Source organism: Pan paniscus, chromosome 8 (genome assembly GCF_029289425.2).
Source record: "Pan paniscus chromosome 8, NHGRI_mPanPan1-v2.0_pri, whole genome shotgun sequence".
In the NCBI taxonomy this organism is placed as follows: Eukaryota; Metazoa; Chordata; class Mammalia; order Primates; family Hominidae; genus Pan; species Pan paniscus.
In genome coordinates this window covers 55,697,618-55,704,455 of record NC_073257.2, presented here as the reverse complement: position 1 = coordinate 55,704,455, position 6,838 = coordinate 55,697,618, and positions in this window count along the sequence as shown.

The following is a 6,838-nucleotide window of genomic DNA, read 5'->3' as shown; positions in this document are numbered from 1 at the left end:
CCAGGCTGAGGACCCAAGTCAGGCCAGCTGTCTCTTTGCTGCCTGGCCTGGGGTCCACACCTGGTCAGGGGTGCACCTTCATTGGGGATGAGTGTGTGTGTGTCACAGGGCCGTGAGTGCCTGCAAGCAGGCAGGGAAGCTCTCCAGCTCCCTGGGCCTACGGGCAGTTGGGGGTGGGGTGTAGGTGACCCCCTGAGGCTGGGCTGAGCACCCCAACCCTGCACAGGCCACGAGAAGACCAGGTTCTAGTCTGGAAACTGCCATTAGCTGGTTCTTCGAGGGGCAATGACAGTGCTCTGGCCTCAGAAAAGCACTGTGGGCCCTTCCCCACTGACACGGGCTGGAGACCACACAGACAACATCTGTGACCACCCTGTGGCTCGGTACTAGCACATGGGTGCTGTCACCAGGAGCCGTGTGCGGGGAGCACTCAGCACAGAGCGGCAGTCAAGTCAGGGCTGGTGGGGCTCAGAGAGGACCTCACCCTTCCCCAGTACACCCCATGTCTCCCCATGCAGGAGGGCTCTAAGACTGGTGTCTGGAGGGCCGCAGGAGGGCAGGCCTATCGCTGAATCTTCCCTAGACCTCCCACCCCTGTCTCCTTCCTCTAGGCTCAGATCTGAGGCTCCCATCTCCCCCTGGCTGCCTCCCCTCCCAGCCCCTGTGCTAATGGGGAGAGCGTGCATTAAGGCTGGTGACAGGAACCGCCGAGGAGACACCTTTTGATCTCAGGGCGGCAGGAAGCAGAGGGGTCAGGAAAGGGGCGACCTCTTCTGACACCAGCACTGATGGGCTCTGAGTCTCCCAGCCTGGGGGTGGCAGGTGGGATCAGGCCCCTGGACCTGCATGGGCTATCTGCAGAGGAGGGTACCCCAAGCATGCTCAGTAGGCCCCAATATTCCTTGACCAGTCACAAGGAGGGCAGGTGCCACTCATTTTCCAGAGTTCCCCTGGAATTCTCGCTGCCCCTGCAACAGGTACGTCTTCGGGAGACCGCCCTAGTGAACGGGCTGCCTCCAGCCTGTGCCTAGTGAACGTGGCGCTTCCAGAGGCCCCCTCTGAGTTAGAGGCCATGACCTTGGGCTGTCCTGCCTGTGGGACCCCCGCCAGGTCCTCAGAGGCCCCCTCCTCAGCTTCTTTCTAGTGAGAGCTGAGGCCCTGCCCCTTGTCTGTGGCCTGCATGCCCTCCTGAGGCAGTGCGTGTTGGCAGAGGCCCTCAAGGTGGCCTGGAGGAGCTTGGGGACCTAGACTCCAGGCTATAGGGCCCCGAGGCACGGACGGCATGGACCCCAAGTTCCTGGGGTGCTCCTCTTCCCAGGGGTGCAATGCCACATGCAAGCATCCCTCTCTGTTCTCTCACCAAGGCTTTGTGTGAGTGTGAGGACAGCACCTCTCCCAGCTGGTCGGCAGCTGGATGGAGGGGGTGGCAGCCTGCAGCCCTCTGGTGGTCCCCATCACCCCTCACCTGACCTGACCTGTCCTGGCCATTGGCAGCCAGGAGCAGGTTGGAGGAAGGTGGGGAAGGGATGCTGTGAGGTGGGGCACCCTTGGAGTCCTCTGGTGTCCCTGAAATCATGGCCAGCACAGAGGTCTCCTCCTCCCCACTGCCGGCCCCAAGATGTGGCTCATGGTAGGGCAACCAGCAAGACCTGCAGGGCCAGGAGGGACTGCTGTGCACCTGCTCTGAGAAGAGCTTGCCCCCACAGCCTCCATCCCCCTGGAGGAGTGAGTGTTCTCAAGGGGAGCCTTCTCCAAGTTGCCAGGCAGGGCCCAGCACCCGGACCTCCTCTTGAGACCTGGGCATGAGCCTCACCCACCCTGATCCAGGGAATGCTGGACATGAGTGGTCGTGGGGGTGGCCAGAAAGACAACCAGAACATCAGGATTAACAGAGAAAGATCAGAAAGAGACAAAGAGAAAGGGAAAACAGAGGCCAGCAGAGAAGAAAATAGAAACAAAGAAACTGACAGAGAAGGAGGCAAAGACAAGAAGAATGAGACAGAGAGGAGGAGGAACAAGGCAGGAGCCACGGCAGAGAGAGGCATGTGGAGTGAGCTTGCATCCAGTGCAGAGGCGTGGGAGGGTGCAGGGCAGACGACATGATCAGCGGGGGTGGACGCCACCACAGCCACTTCCCAGCGTGTCGGAGGCTCTGTTCCTGTTAGGCACTGTGCATTTCTGAGGGGCTGGCATGTGACATGGGGTCTGTGGTTTGGACTCTCTGACCCTGTTCTGCTGCTATGCATAAAGTCAGGGCTGTAGGGGCCTTAGAGGCCAAGGCCAGAGCTCATTTCACAAAGGCAGCCATGGTGGCCAGAGAGGAAGGGGGTTCTGGACCCCCTAGATGCTAGCCCTGGACGAGGCCCAACCCAGAGACCCCAACTCCTGCCACTGCACTCACTGCCTCAGTTGTCGGCATCCCCCACCCCATCTGCAGAGCCACCCCATCTCATCCACCAGTCCATCCCTGCCCCATCTGCAAGTGGCCCCACAGAGGTCACAGGGTTCAGGCCTCTGCTCCTAGAGCTGGGCAGCCGAGGAGAACCCTGAGCAGCTGGCAGTGAGCTCAGAGTCCTGCTTCAAGATAGGACTGACTCTCCCATGGGACCCTGCCACTACCCAGCAGACAGGACAGGGTCCCAGGCCAGATGCACAGCCACAGGCTCACAGTAACTGGCAGGCTGGGCCCAGGGTGGATGGGAAGGCTCCAAGGACAAAGCCATCTTGCTGGATGCCAGGGCTGGTGGGTGCTCCGGCAGAGCCTGCTGACTCACTGGCCTCCTCGGGTACCTGGACAAGATCCCGTTAGGGAGAGCCCACGGCATCAGTGGCAGTGGGTCTAGCTTGCTACATTGTGGGTGATGCCAGCCCCAACTCACATATCTGAGAAGGAAAGCGCTCAGCCATTGGCTGGAAGGCTGGCCCCAGCCCCCAGCATCTGGGTGACCCTGCAAGGTGAAGCAAGAATGCCCATTTGGGAGGGTGAACAAGAGGGTGCACACCGAGTACCCCAGCTTCTGCTCCATGAAAAGCAGGGTGACCAAGTGTCTCTAGGGCGGGCCTGAGCCTGGGGTGTTAGGCCCAGGGTGGCTGCAGAGCCCCAACCAAGAGCACCTCCCCAGTACTCTCTCCAGTCGATACCCTGGACTCCAGGAAAAGGGAGGATCAGCAAAACTGGGCAGCTCAGTCCCTGTGGAGAGGCAGCAGAAGCGTCCCAGGAGGAAGTGCCCAGCCATAAATGGAGAGAGGAGATTCGGTAAGACCAAGTAATGGTCCTTCAGTGGGAGAGGCAGTCAGCTGGAATTCACAGGCCGGCTTCCAGATCGATACTTCTGTGCTGATTTGCTGAAGAGGCTTTTATGAAGTTTAAGCAGAGTTCATTGTTAAATACTCTTATGTACAAAGGATGTGGGTGGCCATATTAATTCCTTTTCTTTTACAGATCAATAATTACATTGCTGATTCGCTTAAAAGGCTCAGGTCGAGGCAGGGGCGAGGACAGCCCGCCTCACTGCTCCAGGGAGCTGAAGGCTGACATGACAGAGGCTGCAGTGACAGGGGACGATGGTTGGCATGTGGCAGGCATGTGGCTAGTGCTCTGCGGCAGCCAGGTAGGTTCACCTCCAGCCCCAGGGCTTCCCTTTGAACTCAGTCCTCCTTGTCTCTGAAGCTCTTCTCTCTGAGCTGAGCAGACAGTAACGTGACCTCAGGGAGCTCTCCCAGCCTCCTCTGCTCTTCTCTACACACCCAGCCTGCAGCCCAGCTCAGAGGAGCTGGGAGAGGAGACCTCGTAGGAGCTCTGAGCAAGAGGCCTGCTAGGGGAGAAGGGAGTGGAGAGGCCCAGGTGGCCTGAGGCCGGCGCCAATACTGCTCCCAAGACAGGAACAATAGGGAGTCTGGGACTCTGTACCCCGAGAAGGTGTCACCGTCAGGCCAGTGACCAGACCCCTCGCAGGGACCAAGGTGGCGGTTGTGCACAGCTCTTTTCAGCTGTGGCTGTCAGCCTTGATGCTTCCTCTTTGATATTGTGACAGGATGGAGCATGACTGGTGTGGGGGTGTGTGGTGGATCGGGCAGGGCCCCGGGTCTTCCCATGATCGCCTGTGTGCTGCTGCCTGCTAGCAATCCCTGCCTTTGTCCAACAAGGTGCTTTCATGCCTAGGAGCTCAGGAGGCTGACACAATAGACCTCCTGTGAGGTGGGAGCTTGGCAGGTTTGGGGTGCTCATTCCTGACTGTGGAGTAGGATCATGGGCTGTGCCCACTGAAGCAGCCTGCAGGAGGCTCAGCGGGGGGATCCTGGTCACCTCATATTACCCCTGCTCAGAGGCCACCGTACACATAAAAAAAAGGAGAAACAACAGTGTGGCGAGCAGCATCAATTAATGTCTCTCATCTGGATGGTCAGGAGGTTTCCTTGCCCCGGCCAGGACATGTATCATGTGTGATGGCTGTGGAGGGAGCTACATCTGAGCTCAGTGGTGAAGAGTGCCTGTAATTGATTAATAATGTCTACCACGGACAGGGCAAGGGCAGTGGTGACTCGTGAGTCATATATTTTCAGCCTCACACAGACCATAGAGTATGTTTGGCACTAAAAGCCCCATATGGATTGAGATTTGCAGAATCTCTTGGAAAAAGAGATACATCCTGGCTGAGCAGATCCTAGGGTCTCTTGCCTGACCCTGCACATGTACACAGGTGCACAGATGCTGCCAGGAGGCCATTATGAATTCTATTTTATCTAATAGCCTGGTCAGGAAATGGAAGGGTATATTACAGATCATTAAGTGGGTGAAGGAATTTGACAACCTTTGATCCGACTCAGTAAAATAGATGGCATGAATTAATTCCCTGGCTTGTGGAGAGAAGAAAAGTCATCCTTCAACAGTGGTGACAGGCAGGGAGTTCACCCCCTGTGGGACAGATTCTAGGGAAGGCATGCAGCAGCTTCCCTGGGAGTGAAGGGCTGAGATGCACGGGGTTGGGGGCAGGAACCTGAGGGCCCCAGGCTGCCCCTCCAAGCCCCTGCTCCAGCCAAGGTATCATGAGAGGCACTAGTGTGTCCCTCACTTCCCCTTGGCCAGGGGACAGCTCTCAGGGAATGTTCTCCAAGACCAGGGGACAGCCCTTGAGGGCAACATGGGCACCAGTTACCCCTGAGGGCCAAGCCTGGGTCCCTAGGACTGACCCCTGTGCTCGTGCCTCACTGACCCTGCAAGGGGGCCGGGGATGGGGGCTCAGGGCAGGAACCTCAGGTCAGGCTCACAATGTCCAGTTACAAACAAGTCCACCTGGACATCCAGTAGGTATTCAAAAGGCACTTGTCCCCATTTCCTTCCCCATAGGCCTGCCCTCGCCCCACTCCAGCTGATGATAGCTCTGCACTCCCAGTTTCTCAGGCCACAGGTCCTGGCGTCTCCCTGGGTGCTGGCTTCTCTCATTTCCTTCGCCCCACGCACCAGCAGTTCCCGTGGTCCCAGAATCTGACCCCTCACCTCCTGCCCACCTGCTGCATCTCTGCAGTGGCCCATTCTGCACTTTCATGTCCACCAGCACTGCAGCCTGTCCTCCTGTTCTCTGCCCGAGACAACAGGATTCTCCTGAGATGTAAGTCAGAACCCACTGTGCCACTGCTCCAGCCATGTGCTGCTCTCTTGGGCACCTCACTGATCCACCAGGGACCCCTAGCCAGGGCCTCGATACTGGCGCCCCCCATGCCTGGCATGATCTCCCCCAGGTGTCCACATGGCTCAGCATCACCTCGGCAAGTTCTGTCCTCAGTGGATATGTGGGCCCTCAGGGACATGGGTTTTGTCTTTTTGTCACTGCTGTGTCCCAGTGCCCACTCTAGGCTGATTATCTGTGACCCCCATTCATATGTGAAAGCCCAAACCCCAGCGTGATGGCAGTGGGTGTGAGGGCTGTGGGAGGGAATTAGGTCATGGGCGTGGAGACTCCATGAATGGGATTAGTACACTTTTAAGGAGGGATGCGAGGGGCATGATCTCACTCCACCATGGGAAGATGTCATGAGAGGACAGCCGGCCGCAAACCAGGAAGAGAGGCCTCACCACCACTGACCCTGCTGGAACCCAGTCCAGAGGCCGGCCTCCAGAACTGTTAGAAATGACTGTTTGCTCAAGCCGGTGTAACCTATCTTGTTATAGCAGCCCACAACAGGGCCTGACAGGCAGTGGGACCTCAATGGGTATGTGCTGAATGAATGAAGGAGAAAGCTGGGCAGGCCAGGCCCTGTGGCCCCACAGGCTGCCGGAGGCTGCACTCTCTCCACCGTTGGAGAAGCCTCTCCCCTCCGCTCAGATGAGGAACAGACCCAGGAGCAGGACCTTGCGTGGACGTGGCAGGTTCTGTGGCAGGCCCAGGCTCGGGGAGTGACATTGACGGGGAAGAGGTGCTCAGGCAGAATCCTCCTGAATGGGCGAGTGGCTGTCATCTAGATAGGACACGAGGGGTGGGGGGAGGCTTTCCCTCATGGGGGTGGCACTTGCCAAGGCTAAGTGTGAAGTCCCCAGGCCAGAACAGGATGCTGCAGGGGGTGCAGTATGGCTGGGCCAGGGCCACCTGCCAGGTATGATTGGCCAGGAGATGGGTCCAAGGTAGAGGGGGCTTGTCTTGGTGGCGCGTGCCCATGGACTGGCATCCCAGAGCTCCAGCGTCTTCTGTAGGCCTTGGAAACACGGTGAAGAATTTTGTGGGAAGGTGTGGCATCATCATTTTTGCATTTAGAGTTATGTTGGCAGCGGGTGCAGCACCACGAGCAGGCAGAAAGTGGGAAACTGAGTCAGCAGAGGGTGAGCAGAAGTGGGGGAGCATGG